Source organism: Saimiri boliviensis, chromosome 19, assembly GCF_048565385.1.
Source record: "Saimiri boliviensis isolate mSaiBol1 chromosome 19, mSaiBol1.pri, whole genome shotgun sequence".
Taxonomy (NCBI): domain Eukaryota; kingdom Metazoa; phylum Chordata; class Mammalia; order Primates; family Cebidae; genus Saimiri; species Saimiri boliviensis.
In genome coordinates this window covers 25,563,363-25,584,711 of record NC_133467.1, presented here as the reverse complement: position 1 = coordinate 25,584,711, position 21,349 = coordinate 25,563,363, and the positions used below count along the sequence as shown (strand labels likewise).

General features: G+C 36.3%; 1 protein-coding gene across 2 annotated transcripts in view; it reads left to right on the top strand.

Moving 5' to 3' along the window:
• Positions 1 to 21,349, top strand: part of POU2F1 (POU class 2 homeobox 1) — a 187,635-nt gene that overhangs the window by 63,997 nt on the left and 102,289 nt on the right. Inside the window, exon 1 of one of the 2 annotated variants that reach the window (XM_003928085.4) lies at positions 1 to 21,349. This exon is cut by the window's left edge and continues 8,004 nt beyond it. The exons of the other annotated variant lie outside the window; for it this stretch is intronic. The gene's annotated coding sequence lies outside the window, so the exon portion shown is untranslated. 2 annotated transcript variants of the gene reach the window in all.

The window sequence follows — 21,349 nt, the reverse complement described above, 5'->3', positions numbered from 1 at the left end:
GGAAGTTATAAAAGAACCTCATAGGGTTGTTCTTGTGGGAGTAAATTAATGTATGTGAAACACTTAGAATAATTGTGCTTGGTACATGTTAACACTTACTGAACATTAATCTATTACTGTCTTGTGCGTACCTCACTCATAGGACACCTTATTTGATATTGAACTTCTCTTTTACTTGTTTCTTTCTCTACTACATTGTGACCCTTTTTGAGGGCAAGAACTAAGTCTTATCAACTTAAAGTTTATTTAAAAATATTTGAGCATCCATTAAGTCATTGATATTGATACTTGGCTAAGTCCAAACTATGGCCTGTTTTTGTAAGACTCCTGAGCTTTAAGAATATATCAAAAAAAAAAAAAAAAGAAGAGTATGGGACAGAGAACAAGCGCTCACAAAGCCTAAAACATTTACTGTGTATAATTTACTTCACAGAAAACATTTGCTGATCCCTGAGCTAGATCTGAGGATGTTGATGTTATACATGACATGATTGGACTCCAATAAATATTTGTTGGAATGAATGGATGGTTGGGTAGATAAATGACTAGGATAAGAAGATCAAAATTGTGTATATTGGTGATTATTCATTAAGAAATGACAGCAATATGAAAGTCAGTGAAGATTCCGAAATAGTTCCTTTCTCGTTTGGTGACATGAGACTAGACTCTCTGCACTTTGTAGGTAGAGATGTTTTAGTGTCCTCTGTCTTTCTGTTGTGTTTGAAAAGTTGGACACAAGGATGGTGTTCAAATGCCTGGTGTTAACGTGATAGAAGACAAGAATTTGCTATTTTCTGTAGTTTGTACTGATTAAAAGTTTCAAGTAGTCTACTGTGTTTTCCATTAGACATTCCTTGCTATCATTGCTAGAAATGTCATAAAGGAGAGGATCCTTACTGACATTTAATAAATACTAATAACAGCCTAAGTGGTTAATTTTATTCCTTATCCCTGCATAAAACAAATAGTAAATTCTCTGAATTTAACTAGCTTAGTATTCGGTTTGTGTAGAATTGTGGAGTTAGAGAAGGCTGAGTAAGTAGAAGCCATATTCTTTAATATTTATTTTTGACTGCTTTTAGGGATTTTGACCGAAGCAATTTACCCTCTAACTATTCTATTCTATATTTATGGCATCAGAACAATTTTTCTTCCTTCATTTTTGTTTCTTTAATGATTCAACTTTCTGCTCTTAAATAGTATTTATGTTAAAACTAATGTCTAAATGGCAATAAATTTTTTTTTTTGTTATTAATAATTGTTTGGATGTTGCTAATCTGAAAAAGACCATAGAGAGTATTTACACCAAGTCTTTCATTTCACAGATGGGTCACTTATTTAAAATCACAAAAGTTCCTGGTAGTAGGATGACAGTGGAAAGCCAGCGCTCTGGCTTCCACTGTTTTGCTCTCTGATAGACCTTGCTGCATCTCCTATTGTCCTGGTTTTTTATGAAGTGAGAGCTTACCATCTTCAATTACATTGTTATGCTGAACTTAGGCAGTGCATTGCACTCTTTCCATTGCTACCTGATAGAGTAGTAACGATCAAGACCTAAAATCTATTTCTAGTTTATTTTTTAGTTATTTGAAAATATTCTGTATTCACTTTGCTTTTCCCATTGATGAATGCTCCAAGAAACTTTAAAAAAAAAATAGATTCTGGTGTAACTATGATTTGATACATTTTAATATAGGCAGTGTCAATATTTTGTGACTTTTATGTCAATATTAGATTATATTTTTCCTCTTCAAAGGGATTTTTTAATGGAAAAATGGGGAATAATTTGATTCTAGTCTTGTAAAGTCTTCCTTCATGGCACCGTGAACTCTCATACATACAGTGGTAGACTTTCTACTTTCATATTATCCTTAGCTGTTTTCATTTAGAATCCTGTTAGTGCCTTTCACAGTAAATGTTTGTTGAATTGAATTGAACCTTCTCAGTAGAATTGTTTTGCTTTGCTGAAAAATGTTTTGTTGCAAGTATAGCAGAATAATTTGTCATTATTTGCTGTCTATACTTGATTCATTCGTGCTCATGATATTTTCAACATATTTTTCTTTGTTTACTTAGATGTGGAAATTATATTCAGAATCACTTAGCAGCTGTGATGTCAGTACGAGAGCAATAGGCTAAGTTAAAAGATGAAGTTTATGCCTTCATTCTGCCACTTGTATAGCATTTATATTAGGACAATCTGCCTGAATTTCCTTTTCTCATCTGTAAAACAAAGAATAACTGCTTTATAGAGTTTTGTTAGGTTTAAAAGGGAATCACATTTAAGCCTGCTTAGCACGGTATCTGGTACATGGAAGTGTTCAGTAAATGTTTACCATATAAAAAAATTGCAATATGTACTTTAGATGTATCTTAAGACTACTTTTAGTAAAGGTTTTAGAGAATCACAAAACCTTAGACTTAGAAGAGATATCAGAGTTCAAGCCCAGTTCCCCTTATAAGAATTTGGGAGGCCGAGGTGGGTGGATCATGAGGTCAAGAGATCGAGACCATCCTGGTCAACATAGTGAAACCCCGTCTCTACTAAAAATACAAAAAAATTAGCTGGGCATGGTGGCGCGTGCCTGTAATTCCAGCTACTCAGGAGGCTGAGGTAGGAGAATTGCCTGAACCCAGGAGGCGGAGGTTGCATTGAGCCGAGATCGCGCCATTGCACTCCAGTCTGGGTAACAAGAGCGAAACTCTGTCTCAGAAAAAAAAAAAAAAGAAAGAAATTTCTTCTCTGCTGTCCTGGGCTAGTGCTCATTTGTCAGTTGTTACTTAGTTTCTTCTTTGTGCAGGTCTGTGAGGTGGGTTTTTTGGGAAACTGCAGAGTTGAATTAGGACAGATACTCTTCTCAAGAAGGTTGTTATGGGTAAGCTTCATGGAAGAAGTGGCAGTTGAGCTAGAACTTGAAGGATAGGGTAGAATCTAAATATTTATAGGGGTTGCCGACTGAAGGAACACAGGGAAGAAAGGAGAGAACAGTTTGAGCAGTTGCAGAAAATCATTAATAAATGAATAATTTCATTTGACTGGATGAGGGAAGGTAAAGAAATAATGAAAAGTGTGGCTGGAATAGAAAATTATGGCCAAATAATAGAGATCCTGGATACATTGCAACAGTTGGACTTCCTGGTACTTATCAATTGAAGTAAAATGAAAAATTTTTCACTGGGGTGATACAGTCAGTTTCATTCACCCTTTTAATATATGTGCCAATCTTTAAATAGTTCTTTATTAATATTAACTTCTTGTAACTTTGATCTCTTCGCTGTAATTCATTCTCTTTAACCTTTGAGTCAGCCCCTCTGCCATCCTTCATGTCAAATAAGATACCTGTCAGTTTTGCCTCTAAAACACATTAAGTCTATCCTCATTGCTACTGAGTTACTGTCACATGTGGTACAGGATCAACCAGTAAGTTTCCATTCCTACTCTCCTGTTTAGAGCGTTCATCAAAACCTCTGGTAGCCTTTATTCTCTTATGAGTAGAAAGCATAGTGAAAATCATGTCACTCCCCTTGAGTCTTATCTTCAAAATTATTGCGAAGCTAAGCAGTCTGCTAATTCTTATTTTCCCATTGTAGCCAGAGCAGGAATCACTGAGGTAATAAGTTATTGTTTATGTATTACCTGATACTGTGGAGCACTAGAGATGTCTGTTAAACTCAGGACAAAGAAATAGACAAGTAAACCACAGTGACAAGGTAGAGTAAAATAAGTACATACTTATTTTGTGTAGTGCTATGGAAACACAGAAGGGGCAGACAATACTGGTTGCAAGCTTGCTTTTGAAGATTGAAATTACTGTTTTAAAGGTTATTTTCAGAGATTTCTGGCAATATAATGAATTAGATAACCTGAAAAATTATGTGAAATGTCTACAGATATCTGTAACATTCCTTTACATGTTTTCCCTGCAAGCTCAAGGATGTGAGGGATTTCTCCAGGGTCACTGAAAAGAAAAATGAGTGTTTATCAAGCTAATGCCAGGGCTGCCCTAAGTAAGGGCCTTTGTTTAAACCACACTCAGATCTTTGTGTTACATTAGATCTGCTTGAGAAAAGACTGGATTTTTCAGGGTGGGGAAATGGAGCTGAGGATTCCTGTATAGAGCTGTAACTCTTAAAGACTTTATACTCTTAGCAAAAGGGTAGGCTGGGGGAAAAAATCCACCCACCAGCAAAGTACAGTGATGAAGGTCTTAGCCTGAGATCCAAAAAGAAGTCATCTCTGAAAATTTACAGCATAACACTTTTAAAATACAAGTTTGCTATTTGAATTTGTCCACATGTGTGGTCGGGGAAACCCAAAGGCAAGAAATTAAAATGATCCTGAGCTAGAAGTGCCTCAAGTGGAGCAGAGGCAAATACATGGCCTTTCTGAAGGAATGCGCTTTCAACACAAGCTTCACAGATTCCTCCAGATTAAAGTTTTCCAGATACTAGCCTATAACCCAAAATGACAAGAAAATGACCTAGGAAAAAAACAAGATGACATCAGAAAGTTGCAGCAAAACAACCAACAAAGGGGGAAAAGAAAGTCATTGAAATTTAGAAACTTAATAGATAAGTTTAGCAATTGATTAGATATGTTTTGAAGAATGCTTTAGGAAATTAACATATGTAGTACTGATCTGTGTTTTTCTGAGTCTCTTTTCTCTGAGATGAAAAATGTATAAGAGAAGTTCAGAGATACAGAGAATAGAATGAGGTTCAAAATGAATCTAATTGGAGTTAGAGAATAGGGATAGTTCTCAGCTACTATCAATTTAAATACATACTGGCTGAGATTTGATACAAAGCATGAATTCTCAGCTTTAGGAAACACAATGAAACTCCAAGCAGGATAAGTAAAAATTCTATACCTAGACACATTATCATTTGAAATTGCAGAGAATCAGATATAAAGAGAATATCTTACTAGAGAGTAGAAAAAAAGATGATTGATCAAAAAAGAGCCACATTTAACTACTCAATAGTGAAGCCTAAAGACAGTCAAATTATACTGAGAAAAGATAACTGCCAACCTTAAATTTGAACTTTAAGAGTAAACATGAAATAACTTTTTGGACAAATAAAAACTGAGTTGGCTACAATTATACATTCTTTTAAAATATGTACTTAAGAGAAGGAAATTGAACTCAGAAGGAAAGACTGAAATGCAAGAGGGAATAATGAGCAGATAAATTGGTAGCATGTGGGTAAATCTAAACTACAATTATTTTATGACCTTGGTACATAGTAAATGCTTGGCTAACAGATATATGATTCATCAGTTTTCCTGAAATAACTGTTTCTTATTCCATTGTGACAGAACGTGGAATTGACTTCATATTCAGAAATTTTCAAAGAGAAGCTGGAATCTCAACAGGATTCCTGACGTGATTAGTCTTATTTTTCAGAGTTAACAGATTCAGTGTCTCTAGGATCTGATTTGGAGTGGCTAGGTTTCTTAAAAATTTATTTTGCTGAGTGTGTGAGCCCAGGAGTTTGAGTCCAGCCCAGGCAACATAGTGAGGCCCCATCTCTACAAAAAAAAAAATTTAAAAATTAACCAGGTGCTGTGGCCTGTGCCTGTAGTCCAGCTACTCAGGAGGCTGAGGCAGGAGGAGTACTTGAGTCCAGGAGTTTGAGGTTGCTATGAGCTGTTATCAGGCCACTGCACTCCAGCTTGGGCGACAGAGCAAGACCCTGGTGAGCAACAACAACAAAACAAAGATTTGTGTCTACTTATAGGCTGCTGAGCAAATTTTAATTTAGATATTAACTGACACTGTGCTCTCACAAGATCCTAATTGTTTATGTTGAGTTGTAGTTTGAATCTAGAATTTCCGTTTAAAATGTTCTCAGATTTCACATTTATTAAATAGAAGATAGTTCTAAATTTATTATTTGAAGGAACCTGTGCTAATCTTGAGGAAAACATTATAAACAAAAAATAAAATAGAACTTGGTGCTCTTTAAATGGCCAAGAACATCACAAACCAGAAGCTGTTCTTGGTTACTTAATGGCCCTGACTTTTAAAAAGAAGTATTTGGCTAGACAATGTTTTTACTTTTGTTTTGTTAAACTATTGACTTTCAGATAGTCTATGAGGGGAGTATACTTGTAGTAGCATTTTGCTGAATGAGCTGCCTTTATTCAAAATCAATAAAGGAGTGCTCTGAGCACATACTTCTTGTTTGGAAATAATTTCTTTCAAGTTTTATGGTGGACTTAAGTCCACCTGATGTAAATCAGAAAATCAGATACCCTGATTTTCTAGGTATCATTCATTCATTCAAAAATATTTCTGAATGCCTGTCAGATTCTACCACAAAGTAAGTTTGCTATACTGAACATGACTAATAAGGTGCCTGTGCTCAGCATGCTTACCTTCTAGTGGAGATTAAACAGAAACCAGACAAGTGAACAGGGTTTACACTTAGGAGAAGTACATAGAGAAAATAAAATCAGATGATTTGATAGTGACTTGGAAAGGTCTCTCTGAGGAGGTGACATTCAGATCAAGACTGGAATAGGGAAAAGAAGCCACTCAGTGGAAGGAACAGAAATCGCAAAGGCTGTGAGGTGCATGAGTGAGCTTGGTGTACATTTACATGGTGCTATAAGTACTGAGAGGGTATATTCAGTGTGATGGTTTAATATGACTAACATATTTTGTGGAAATTAATTTTGCTTTTATGATCAACCACACCAGATTGCCATAACTTAAAATTCCTATCTCAGATGTTAAAAGTTAGAGTAATTTTTACTCTGTTCTATATTTGGCCACTGGAACTCAAACCCAGTTTAAAACATTTGGTCTGAGATGTTAATTTATTTGCTGGCTTGTGGTCTGTTCTCTTTTAGACTTTCTTGTGACCCCATTGTAATGTAAAAACATTTAAATATTTGCTAAATCAGTTGAATTATAAATGTACATTTTTACATGGAGAGACAAAATATAATGAAAAAGAATTATAATAACTTGGAAGATACTTTGAAGGCAGTATCCAAAACTTCAAATTATATTATATAGTTTAACCACTTAGTTTGTTTTCTTTAGAATAAACCTTATTCCACAAATATGTAATTATTTACAGGTTTCCTACATAAATGAGAAACTACTAAGATTGCATGAAGGCTGGGTACTGTGATTCACCCTTGTAATTCTAGCACTTTGGCAGGCGGAGGCAGGTGGATCGCTTGAGCCCTGGAGTTTGAGACCAGCCAGGGCAACATAGCAGCAGAGTGCAGTTTCCTATATATAGTAATCTCTCAATTATTTGTTGAGTGAATGAATGTGTGAACATTTTATGAAATTATCTTTGGGAATAGTTGCTCATGATCAGTATACTTTAAAAGATTGGCATAATGTTGGTGACTTTTTAAAAAATCCTTTTGACCAGGAGCAGGGGCTTATGCCTGTAATCCAAACACAGAGGTGAAGGCAGGAGGATCACTTGAGGCCAAGGGTTCAAAACTAGGCTAATAAACATAGCCAGACCTCATCGCTACAAACGAAAAATTTAAAAGCCAGCTGGACATGGTTGGTACTTGCCTGTAATCCCAGCTACTGGGGAGGCTGAGGCAGGAGGATTGCTTAAGCCCAGGAGTACAAGGCTGCAGTGAATTACAATTGGACGATAGAGTGAGACCCTGTCTGGGAAAAAAAAAAAATTTATAAAATTGTTGGAAAATATGCATTTCTGAAGGAGAGGAGTCAATGTAAAGAACACTCATCTTGACTAAGAATCAGAAAATGGGTCTGAATTTCAGCTGTGCTATTCACTCAGAGTGTCCTAAATAAATCATGCAACCTTGCGCATCATTTCCTTATTTATACAATGAAAAGCATTGGGTTGATCATTGCTAACATTTCTCTCTGCTCTAAAACTGTGATTTTTATCCTTTGCTATTTGCAAGAACTAAAAGAGATAAAGGTTGCCTTTTATGTTAGATTTGATTCTAAATCTAATGATACAGGGACAACAGTGCTTAAGCTATTTTTGGCGAAGTGATAAGGAAGAATCCTGGGAAAGATTCAGTGTTGGTTTGCACAGCTGATTATTTGTTATGATTAATTGTTCCACTTATATTTTCTTTTATGGCCTGTAACCTGTCTTATTTTTCACTTAGTATTGGGATTATTTTAGTACAAACAAGTGATATATATTTTTTTAAATTTCTTTTTTTGTTATTATACTAAACAAGTGATATAATTGTAAGAAGGGATCCAGGTAGTATGGTAAAATGACTGGTTGCTGATGTTCTCTAAGTAAAAGAAGATTCTGGGGGATAGTCTATAATAAAGGAAAAACACATTTTTTAAGGTTTTAATTTTTCAGAGTGGGAGGAGGTGCTAGGTGCTTCTCTCACATTAAGTATAACATTTTCTTTTGTAGCATTTTAGCATATTGTTGAAGTTTTCCAATATGAAAATACTATTTACTAGCATATTAGAGCTTAGCAGAGAGAATTTTAATAGCCTTATTTAGTTTCCTAAACAGTCTGAGGCAGGGAAAGATTGTTTGAGTAACAACACTGTAGGTGCTCTCTTTTCTCCCTAGTGAGCAAAATGAATTCTGGCTACCCTGTGGTAGTGCCGCTGGCTTGAGGCTCCTGAGATCTGGCATGGCTGTTGTACTGTCTGACTTGTTTTCTTTCAAGTGCATGTTAGAAGGGGGGGTGGGGGGAAGAGAGAGAACACAAATATTTATATTACCTTGTCTCAGTGCTTTGAGACTGGGTGAGGCAGGGAGAGCTGTTGAGGCTTCTTATAGATAAAGTAAATAATGCTTTTTTGACTTGGTTTTCTTTTGCCATCTTTTTTGTCTCTATTATGAAATCTATTAATGTAAGTAAGAAGGAAAAATTACAGAAATGCCAGTGTACCAATTCAGGATAGGATCTAGGTTTGATTTAGCTAAAATTTACACTACTTATAGGTGCACTTTTTAATCATAGAAAACCATTTCTTGATGCTTGGAATTTTTATCTGCACTTTCCACTTCGAATATTATTGTTAGCTGTTAAACACCAGGTTTAGTGTCCAGAGCATGAAGCAAAGCTTTAGAAATTTCCACCATCATTAAACCCTGAACAGACTGACAACAAGCAACAAGATTGAATCAATTAAAAACAAAAACAAAACTTGCCAACAAAAAAAGTCCAGGACCAGATGGATTCACAGCTGAGTTCTACCAGATATTAAGTAAGAATTGGTACCAATCACACTGAAACTATTCCAAAAGATTGATAAAGAGGGAATCCTCCCTAAATCATTCTGTGAAGCCAGTATTACTCTGATACCAAAACTAGGAAAGGACATAAAAAAAAAAAAAAAAAGAACACTAGAAGAAATAACAAATAAGTAAATAAGTAAAACTTTAAAAGTACAGACCAATATCCCTCATAAACATAGATTCAAAAAAACCTTAACGAAATACTAGCTAACTGAATCCAGCAGGACATAAAAAAGGCAATTTGCCATGATCAAGTGGGTTTCATCCCAGGGATGCAAGGATGATTTATATACAAACCAATAAAAGTGATATATTACATAAACAGAATTAAAAACAAAAACCATATGATCGTCTCAATAGACAAAGAAAAAGCATATGATAAAATCCAGCATCCCTTTATGATAAAAACCCTCAACAAATTAGGTTTTAGAAAGGACTTATCTCAAATTAGTAAAGCTGTAGCTGACAGACCCACAGCCAGCATTGTACTGAATGAGAAAAAGTTGAAAACATTCCCCCTGAGAACTAGAACAAGACAATGATGCCCACTCTTACCCCTTCTATTTAACATAGTCCTGGAAGTCCTAGCCAGAGCAGTCAGGCAAGAGAAAGAAATAAACAGCATCCAAATTGGAAAAGAGGAAGTCAGACTATCATGATTGTATGCCTAGAAAACCCTGAAGACGCCTAGATTTAAGAAACAAATTCAATAAAGTCTAAGGTTACAAAATCAATGTTTACAAATCAGTAGCTCTGCTGTACGCCAGTGATGAAGCCAAGAATCAAATCAAGAACTCAATCCCCTTTACAACAGCTACAATAAAATGTAAAATACCTAGGAATATACCCAAGGAGGTGAAAAGATCTTTATAAGGAGAACTACAAAACATTGCTGAAAGAAGTCATAGATGACACAAATAGAAACACATCCCATGCTCACAGATTGGAAGAATTGATATTGTGCCAGTCTACAGATTCAATGCATTCCCTATCAAAATACCAACATCATTTTTCAAAGAATTAGGAAAAAATCCTAAAATTCATTGGAACTTAAAAAGAGCTCAGGTAGCCAAAGGTAATTGTAAGCAAAAAGAATAAACCTGGAAGCATCACATCAGTGGATTTCCAGTTATACTACAAGGCTGTAGTTACCAAAGCAGCATGGTACTAGTATAAAAGTAGGTATGTAGACCAATGGAACAGGACAGAGAACTCGGAAATAAAGCTAAATATTTATAACCAACTGATCTTCAATAAAGCGTACAAAAACATAAGTTAGAAAAGGACACCCTGTTTAATAAGTGATGCTGGGAAAACTGGCCACATGAAGAATGAAACTGGATTCTTATCTCTCACCTTATGCAAAAGCCAACTCAAGATGGATCAAAGACTTAAATCTAAGATTCAAAACCAGAAATAGAAGGTAACCTTGGAAAAACTCTTCTGGACATTGGCCTAGGTGAAGAACTCATGACTAAAACCCCAGAAGCAAATGCAACAAAAACAAATTAGTCGGACCTGATGGAATCAAAAAGCTTCTACACAGCAAAAATAAAAAATAAAAATAAATAAAAAGAATAAATCATCAGAGTAAGCAGAAACAACCCACAAAATGGGAGAAAATATTTGCAAACTGTACATCTGACAAAGGACTAGCATCTAGAATCAACAAGGAGCTCAAACAAGCAGGAAAAAAACCCACAAATAATTCCATCAAAAGTGAGCAAATGACATGAGTAGACATTTCTCAAAAGAAGATATACAAGTGGTCAACAAACATAAAGAAATGCTTGGCATCATGAATTATCAGGGAAATGCAAATTAAAACCACAATGAGATACCACTTTATTACTGCAAGAATGGCCAGATGTGGCAAAAGGGGAACGCTTATATATCGCTGGTGGTAATATAAATTCGTATAAGCTTATGAAAAATAGTGTGGAGATTCCTTAAAGAACTAACAGTAGAAGGCTGGGCACGGTGGCTCATGCCTGTAATCCCAGCACTTTGGGAGGCCAAGGCAGGCAGATCGCTTGAGCTCAGGAGTTTAAGACCAGCCTTGCCAACATGGTGAAACCCCATCTCTATTAAAAATACAAAAATTAGCTGGGTGTGGTAGAGGGTGCGTATAATCCCAGCAACTTGGGTGGCTGAGGCAGGAGAATCTCTTGAACCTGGGAGGTGGAGGTTACAGTGAGCCGAGATCATGTCACCGTACTCTAGCCTGGGTCTACTCTACTCTGTCTTACTTAAAAAAAAAAAAAAAAAAAAAAGAAAAGAAAAGGAAAAAAATAAAAAAGAACTAACAGTAGAAATACCATTCTATCCAGCACTCTCACTATTGGGTATCTATTCAAAGGAAAAGAAATCATTATATGAAAAAGACACCTGTACATGTATGTGTTTTGCAACCCAATTCACAGTTGCAAAGATAATGGAGCTAACCTGAGTGCCCATTGACTAATGAGTGGATAAAGAAAATGTGATATGTATCCACTGTGGAATACTACTCAGCCATAAAATGGAACAAAATAATGTATTTTGCAGCAACTTGGATGGAGCTGGAGGCCATTACTCTAAGTGAAGTAACTCAGGAATGGAAAACCAAATACCTTAAGTTCTCACTTATAAGTGGGAGCTAAGCTATGCGTATGCAAGTGCATACAGTTATGATTAATAACTCTTAAGTAATTAATAACTCTTTGAAGACTCAAAAGTGGGAAGAGAGTGCCAGATAAAAAACTGCATATTGGTTACAACATACACTATTCAGGTGACAGGTGCTTTAAAATCTCAGAATTCACCACTATATTATTCATCCATGTAACCAAAAACCACTTGTACCTCCAAAGCTATTGAAATATTTTTAAAGACATTTTTGCCATTACTTTTGTGGACCAATGAACATGATTCAGAGGCTACAATTGTAATAACAGATTTCTCTTAATGTCCTACTAAGTTGGTTGCTTAGTGTTACCATAAACAGTAAAAAGTGAGTGGGCTGTACAAGGCCTTCTTCTTTACCAGGGATAATAGGGATCCCGTTAAGGGTCATTGCAAATTTTTTGTTGTAATTGCAGAATGAGTGACTTTAAACATGAAAAAAAGTAAGAGCCTATGAAGAGATGTGTTATGGAGCTGCTGTTTTTAATTCAGAAGGGGAGCATGTATAGTAACTGCTATAATATTTTAAAATCTTTAAAATTTTTATTTGGTCTAAAAAACATTACAAGTAGAAAACTTTTTTTAAGTTTCTGTACAGTTAAGTCATGAGTTGGACAAAGAATTTATCCTACTGAAGGAAATAGATTATTGGTGGAGACTCAGAGTAGTAAGGGCCACATTTTGGAAGTTCATCCATTAAGCCTTTTTATATTCAAGTAAAATGAGACCTAAACTCAGGCCAAATGGAGAGATGGTCAGAAAGAATCCAGTTTTATGTTACTTCTAAGCAACCTGAGCTTTGTATTTGAAAAATCTTCATTCATATTTGTCTATTTCCTCTTCATCACAAAACTTAGAACTTTCTCATATTGTAACATGTCCTTATATTTAATATCAATATTGTAATTCCTGCCAAAGTGGTTCTTATTTGTTTTTAATCTTTCTCTGTTGGACCCATTTTTAGGACTGTAACTGGTTCATCTTAGCTCTTGGTTATCTGAAGCAGAAAAACTTCTTTTGAGAGGCTCTTTGTAATAAAATAATAAAAACTGATTGCACAGCATTGCACTCTTATTTACACTGATTTGGATAATAAAGGAAAAGTGTTTGGTCAGATTCTAGGGACCTAGCCAAATAAATAGGAAAGTAAAGAATGCAGCTAAAATTATTTTAATAAAAATGAATTTACAAAAACTCTGTGTCCATTAAAAAGACAAACAAAAAATATAAATGTACATAGTAAATATTAACCATTTAGTGTGAACCTACAAGTCCTTTTTCCTATGCTCATACATATGTCCATAGGTATATGTAAAAGTGGAATCATACCTGTAACCATCCAGCATATTTCCAATTGTATGCAAAGCACTGTAGTGTGAAATATGGGGACTGTTTGCAGTTTAAAAACTTGTATCATGAAGGCTGATTTTTTTTAAAATTTTTATTTATTTATTTTTTATTTTTTAAAATTTATTTACTTCAGGTGCATACTCTATCTGGCATTTCTCCCCATGTTATCCCTCCCCATCCTCCCCTCCCTTCCCATCCCCTGCTGTCTCTCCCTACCCCCCCTCAACTACCCCCAGTGTGTGATGCTCCTCTCCCTGAGTCCACATGTTCTCGTTGTTCAACACCCACCTATGAGTGAGGACATACGGTGTTTGGCTTTCTGTTCTTATATTAGTTCGCTGAGAATGATGGTTTCCAGATTCATCCAAGTCCCTACAAAGGACACAAACTTGTTTTTTATGGCTGCGTAGTATTCCATGGTGTACATGTACCACATTTTCTTTGTCCAATCTATCATTTATGGGCGTTTGGGTTGATTCTATGGAAGTCTAGTATTTCTTTTTTTTTAGAGACAGTTTCCAGTTGACACTCAGAAACAGGTTATTCAGTTTCCAAGTGGTTATGCGGGTTTGTGTGTGTTTCTTGATCCTGAGTCCTATTCTGACTGCGCTGTGGTCTGATAGACTGTTTGTTATGATTTCTGTTCTTTTGCGTTTGCTGAGGGGTGATTTGCTTCCAAGGATATGGTCAATTTTAGAGTAGTGCAATTTGGTGCTGAGAAAAATGTATATTCTGTGGATTTGCGGTGGAGTGTTCTATGTATGTGTATTAGGTCCACTTGGTCCAGCTCTGCATTCAAGTCCTGGATATCCTTGTTAATTTTCTGCTCATTTATCTAATATTGACAGTGGAGTGTTGAAGTCTCCCACTATTATTGTGTGGGAGTCTAAATCTTGTTTTAGGTCATTAAGAACTTGCTTCATGTATCTGGGTGCTCCTGTGTTGGGGACGTATGTATTTAGGGTATTTAACTCTTCCTGTTGGATTGATTCTTTGACCATAATGTAGTGTCCTTCTTTGTCTCTTTTGATCTTTGTTGAAGTCCATTTTATCAGAGACTAGTATTACAACCCCTGCTTTTTTTTGTTCTCCATTTGCTTCATAAATCTTAATCTATCCCTTTATTGTGAGTCTATGTGTGTCTTTGTATGTGAGATGGGTTTCCTGAATACAGCACACCGATGGGTTCTGACTTTTTATCCAGTTTGCCAGTCTGTGTCTTTTGATTGGAGCATTTAGGCCATTTACTTTCAATGTTAATATTGCTATATGTGATTTGATGCTGCCATTTTGTTACTGACTGGTTTTCTTTCCCATTAGTTGCCTCATTTTCTTCATTGCATTTTTGGTCTTTGCCAACTGGTTTGCTTTTGCAGTGACTAGTACTTGTTCCTTTCCATGCTTAGTGTTTCTCTCAGGAGCTCTTGTAGGGGAGGTCTGCTGGTGACAAAATCTCTCAATAATTCCTTGTCCGTAAAGGATTTTATTTCTTCTTCACTTACAAAGCTTAGTTTGGCTGGATATGAGATTCTGGGTTGAAAGTTCTTTTCTTTAAGGATGTTGAATATTGGCCTCCACTCTCTTCTGGCTTGTAGGGTTTCTGCAGAGAGATCTGCTGTGAATCTGATGGGCTTCCCTCTGTGGGTGACCTGGCCTTTCTCTCTGGCTGCCCTTAGCATTTTTTCCTTACATTCCTATATAAATTCCGCTGTGCAGGGTCCAGGCATTGCCACTCCTCCAGAGAGAATTCTATGGCCATATCCCTAAATGTCAATGGTTCCATTTCTAGGCTTCTAGGGGGTCCCGGCGTCGTAGCTGTAGATCTCCAGTACCTGCAGGTCACAGGGCCACACAAGCCAGGCGTCTAGGCGAACAGGACACAGAGCAGTGGACATGAAGGCTGATTTTTAAAAAATTATTGGCTGTAAAGGTACAATATGCTAAGTATATTTATATGCTATATATGAAGGCTGATTTTTAAAAAATTACAGGCTAGAAATGTTGGTGCAAATATGCTTATAACTAAGTTGCAAGACAGGAAAGAATGGTTGAAATTAAAAACCTTAATTTAATATTGATTGTGCATTAATAACCAGACCAAATTTTGGAAATTCTAACTTGTTCATAATGTGCATATACAACATGAGTTTTGCAGAGTTTTGGCAGAGTATGTGGCAGCCACATGTCTTCCCAGAACACTGAACTAATCCTTAGTAAACTCTGGTAACTCTAACTTATGAACACCAAATTAATAACTCTTAATAATTTAACGTATTTATTATTGGTAGTTTGCTTTCAGTTTCAGGCAGTTGGAGCTTAAATACAAAGGAGTTTGCATGGCTAATGTGACTGAGAAACTGGAAGCCTCAAGGACAATAGGACTGGGCTGTGTTTGGACTCTGCTTCTCTGTGTTTTGCTTTACCCTCATGGTTGCAAAATAACTACTAGCAGCAGCCAGGGAAATATATGCTTCCTTGTTAATAAAGTCCAGAGAAAAGAGAGTAGTCTCAGTGTTCTCTGTTAAAAGGAATACTGTATCAGAAAGGTTCATGAGCTCTGTCCTTGATTTCACTGGCCAAAATTGAGGAAAAATTTGAAATGAAGTTCACTTTTGAACAAGTCACTAGCTAGAGGGATGGGATTAATCATTCAGTCTTTCCTTGTCTTTGCTCTTATTCAGCTGGGGAGAGTTGGAATGGCAACCAGCAGGTACTACTACTATGTAGTTCTCAGTCAAATGTCACAATCAACAGTAGCAGTAATTTTGAATCTATTTTGTCACACTAGTTGCATGAAGAAAATACTTTGGCAGTCACTGGTATAATGAGAAGTGGGCTGAGGATGGACCCTAAGGAACACTAACGCTTAACAAATAGGGCAAGAGGCCAGGTGCAGTGGCTCACGCCTGTAATCCCAGCATTATTTGGGAGGCCAAGGTAAGTGGATCACTGAGGTCAGGAGTTTGAGACCAGCCTGACCAACATGGTGAAACCCCATCTCCACTTAAAAAATACAAAATTAGCATGGTGTGGTGGTGCACACCTGTAATCCCAACTACTTGGGAGGCTGAGGCAGGAGAATTGCTCGAACCTGGGAGGTATAAGTTGCAGTGAGTTGAGATCGCACCATTGCCTGGGTAACAAGAGCAAAACTCCATCTCAAAAACAAACAAACAAAAAACCGCAAACAAAACAAAACAAAAACAGCAAGAACGAGGAGCCTGTGAATACATTCTCTGTTTATTCCATATTGTTCCTTTGATATGGAATAGACAATAATGAGGACTCTAGGATTTGTTTCTTTTTCCAAAAGACTAGAGTAAATGCTGGAAACACGTTAAAGTTAGAAATCGAGACTTGAGTTTATTCTTTAACTAAAAATGTTTCTTGAACATTTAAGTAAAAATATATCTATGATGCAAGCATTTCCTCATTTAAGATAATAGCAAGCAGAAGAAAACAAGTTAAATGTAATTATTTTTTATTTCCTTCCTCATATGTAAAGTCAAGAATCTGACCTTTGAGTAAATTCCATCATATTTTTTATCGTAAAATAGCTTACGAAATAAATCCTGAGAATAAGTAAACAAACACTTCCCTTTGAATTTCCTGGAATGGTTTGTATTTTTTTTTTTTAAATTGTGGCTGGTCTTCAGATTCACTCAAAATTTAATTTTAAAAGTCCATTTTTTTCTGGTGTAATGCTGTAGGCATTTAGCAATTTATTTTTAATTATGAGCTTCAGAAAACTATTCGGTTTGCTTGAATTCATCAATTTTAACAGCATATGGCATGTTTTATTTACCCAGTGGCTTTTCTTCATTAAATCTGTGTCTCTGGTCACTTGAATTTCACTAGCTTAGCTGTTTCTTTGAAGTGCTGCCCATTAGAATTATGGAAAGAAAATAAATATGGAAGGAGTTGTGATTGGATGTACTGAGGTTAAAGGATGAAATGAAAGGTGTATCTTTTAGTATATGAAGGCACTATGGTTAGATACTAAGGACTGCATTCTTGTATGTTGTTTTTTTTAAGTAGTAAGCATTGTTAAAATTTATTACTCAAACTTCATACTCATCTTTACATACATATTATGTTGAAAAAAATTATTCTCTTAAAAGGAATAAATGGTTAGGTTTGCTGCCCTCTGTGGAAAGACCTCAGTGATTGGACAGTGATTATGATTAGTAATACATTATGAATGGTAGTGGATTTAATGTTCTATGTGCAAGGACCCTCCTGTCCCTGTAAACAGACATTTGATTTTCCCTTGGTGCTTTACATGTGTAGGAATGATAGACATGTTGAACTACTATTTATCTCTGCATATCCTTTAGACAGTGAGATGTTGGCCAACAGATTCAATTCAAGAGATCACTGAGTTTTTTACATTTTATTTTGTTACTGTTCCTTAACTAGTTCCAAAGAATGGGATAAAGCATTGCATTTTCTGTTTCATATTTGTCTTCTCTGACATTTGACACTGTAAGTCATTGGTTCAGAATCTTCTACGGGTTTATTAAAACACAGATTGTTGGGTCCCCCACCTCCAAAGGTTCTGATTTAGTAGGTGTGGCGTAGGGGCCAAGAATGTACATTTCTCATAGGTTTCCAGATAATGTTCATGATGCTGATCCAGGTACTGCCCTTTAAGAATAGCTACTGTGCACTGTTCACAATAGCAAAGCCATTGTATCAACCAAAGTGCCCATTAATGATGAATAAAGCAAGTGTGGTACACAGATAACCATGGAATACTACACAGCCATAAAAATGGATACAGCTGGAGGCTATTACCCTAAGCGAATTATTGCAGAAACAGAAAACAAAATACTACATGTTCTCACTTGTAAGTGAGAGTTAAACATTGGGTAGGTACCACACGGATATATAGATAGGAACAGCAGACACTGGGGACTCCAAAAGGGTCAGGAGGAAGGGGAGCAAGGGTTGAAAAACTACAGATCAGGCACTGTATTCACTGTTTGGGTTATGGTTCAGTGGAAGCCCAAACCTCAGTATCATTCAATATATCCAGGTAACAAACCTGCACATATATCCTCTGAATTTAAAATAAAAATTAAAAATTTACAAGAAGAATCACCATTATGAAAACTCTTATTTCTGTTTTTGTTTTTTTTTGTTTGTGTGTATGTTTGTTTTTTTGAAATGGAGTCTTGCTCTGTCGCCAGGCTGGAGTGCAGTGGCATGATCTCTGCTCACTGCAACCTCTACCTCCCAGGCTCAAGCATTTCTGCTGTCTCAGCCTCCTGAGTAGCTGGGATTACAGGATCACGCCACCATGTCTAGCTAATTTTTGTATTTTGATAGAGACGGGTTTCACCATGTTGGTCAGGTTGGTCTCGAACTCCTGACCTCCGTTGATCCACCTGCCTTGAGCTCCCAAAGTGTTGAGATTACAGGCGTGAGCCACCATGCCCAGCTGCAAAAACTCTTAACGATTTTAATTAAATCAAGGAACAGTCATATTAAATTTATTTAAGGAAAAGATGCATAGCATTTACTACTGTTTAAATTAGACTTTATATTGGTTGTCTCTCTTCTCTCTCTCTGAATGTTACTTACTACATTAGGTGACCCACAGGAAATATTCACTTAAAATTTTATTTACTACTGTTTAAATTAGATTTTATATTGGTTCTCTCTTTTTTTCCTCTCTCTCTGAATGTTACTTATTACATTAGGTAACCCATAGGGAATATTCACTTAAAATTTTGTATTTCTTTAGTCAAAGAATGGTTATCACTTGGTGATTGGCATTTTGTAACTTTTCACAGACATGTTAGTTATTGCTGTTGGGCTGAAAGCCACTTTTGGACTAGCAGAAAATACCTTGCTTTATTTTGTTTAACATTTCAAGCAAAGATAAAATTTTTTAAAAATTGTTTTTAACTAAGAGAACATAATTATTTCACTAAATGAGTATTGAAATTTTTAAAACCTGTCTGAAGCCAGTACAGCCTCTTTGCCATTGCCAGCTGTGCATGTTGCTGTGGAAACTCAGTAGAGACTGGCAGGATTACTGTTGTAAGGACCACACCTGGTTTATTTGCATCCAATATAAGTTGGGGAATATTTCAAAAGAATAAGAGGTCTCAAGATGTGCCAATGGATAGCGAGAAAGAGCTTCTTAGTTTGTAACCATCGTATTGGAAGGTCGGGTGGATTTTTCTTACGGGTTACAGTTCCTACTTAGGAGGGTTTAGTGGATTTGTTAAAAATTTGTTTTGCTTATTCATTTCTCTCAATGTCTCACTATTCCTTAAGGTGCTTTTTGGTTTTGTGTGCTTTTTGCTTTAGGTATTTCTTACAGTTTAAAAATTCTTTTCATTCTCTTAAAGTATGTACAGTTTTTTGTTTAGTTTTTGGTTTTGAGACAGAGTCTCAATCTGTTGCCCAGACTGGAGTGCAGTGGTACGATCTCAGGTCACTGCAACTTCCACCTCCTGGGTTCAAGCGATTCTCCTGACTCATCCTCCCAAGTAGCTGGGATTATAGGTGTGTGCCACCACACCTAACTAATTTTTGTTTTTGTTTTTTTGTGTTTTTTTTTTTTTTTTTTTTTTGAGAGGGAGTCTCATTCTGTTACCAGGTTGGAGTGCAATGGCACTAATTTTTGTATTTTTAGTGGAGACAGGGTTTCACCATGTTGGCCAGGATGGTCTTGATCTCCTGGCCTCGTGATCTGCTGGTCTTGGCCTCCCAAAGTGCTGGAATTATAGACATGAGCCACCATGCCCAACCAGCAACTCTTTTTTTTTTTTTTTTTTTTTTTTGAGACAGTGTCTTACTCTGTCGCCCAGGCTGGAGTTCAGTGGTGTGATCTCAGCTCACTACAACCTCCGCCTCCTGGGTTCAAGCGATTCTCCTGCCTCAGCCTCCTGTGTAGCTGGGACTACAGGTGCTTGCCACCACCCCTGGCTAATTGTTTGTATTTTTAGCTTCACTGTGTTAGCTAGGATGGTCTCAATCTCCTGACCTCATGACCTGCCCACCTCGGCCTCCCAAAGTGCTGGGATTGTAGGCGTGAGCTACCATGCCCGATGCCTGGCCTCAACAACTCCTTTTTAAGACACTTTGAACTGCATTTGATTTTGTCTGCACCATTGCACCTGAGTTGTTAGTTCAGATTCATGAAATAGGAACATCATTGAATGTATACAAAAAAGTTATGTGAGCCAGTTATATGAGCACTGAGTATGGATATGTAAAATTTACACAGTTTTCATTAGTTATGCTATTCCATCAGTTACACTCACTTATACCAGTTATACTAATTAGTTATGCTAAATCAAAAATAGCTATAATAGTACGAGTAGATAGTAAATAAGAGTCATAGCATATACCATTTCTTCTTTATTGGTTGAGGCTGTTTGAATTCTGTTGATCAGGATTTTGAGGCTTCATATCAAAGAGAGGGATGGTCAACCAGTGATAGTGAATTTTCATACCTGTGTGTACCAAGTATTGATCTTCCTCTTTTTCTAAATACAAAATGTAATCTTATGTCTTTTTTCAGAATACTTTACATCTATAGCAACCTGTATGGATCTATTGCTATCCGTATCCTCTAAATATGTATATATATAAAGACAATAGATACTTGTATATTGGGGGGAGGTTAATGTCAAATTTGGACATCAGGTGTTTTTTTTTTTTTTTTTAATGTTAGTGAAACGTACCCTTAGAAAAAAATCTAAGTAGGCTGTTTTATCCAGTTTCATGAAAGAATGCACCATACAATACATGTTCAAAGAACTCTCTATCTCCATGTTCCTTTAGTAAGGGCAGGTACTAGTTACTTCTGTTTTGTAGGTGAGAAAATGGGCATGAGAGGTGCCTGCCTAAGGCAGCTAATGTGAATGTGCCCTGATGAATAGTCCAGTGTCCCCCACTGTGTGTAATTGTTCTCTCTTTAAGTGTTAGGTTATTTTATACCGCTTACTTAGTTTTGCCTTTTTCTCTTTTTGTGTTCATAGACTGGAAAAGTAAGAAGAACTTTCCTGCCTTTTTAATTACCAAACTACTCTCAGTTTTCAATGAATCAGTTCAAAGAAAGAATGCAGTCTTTCTATACCTG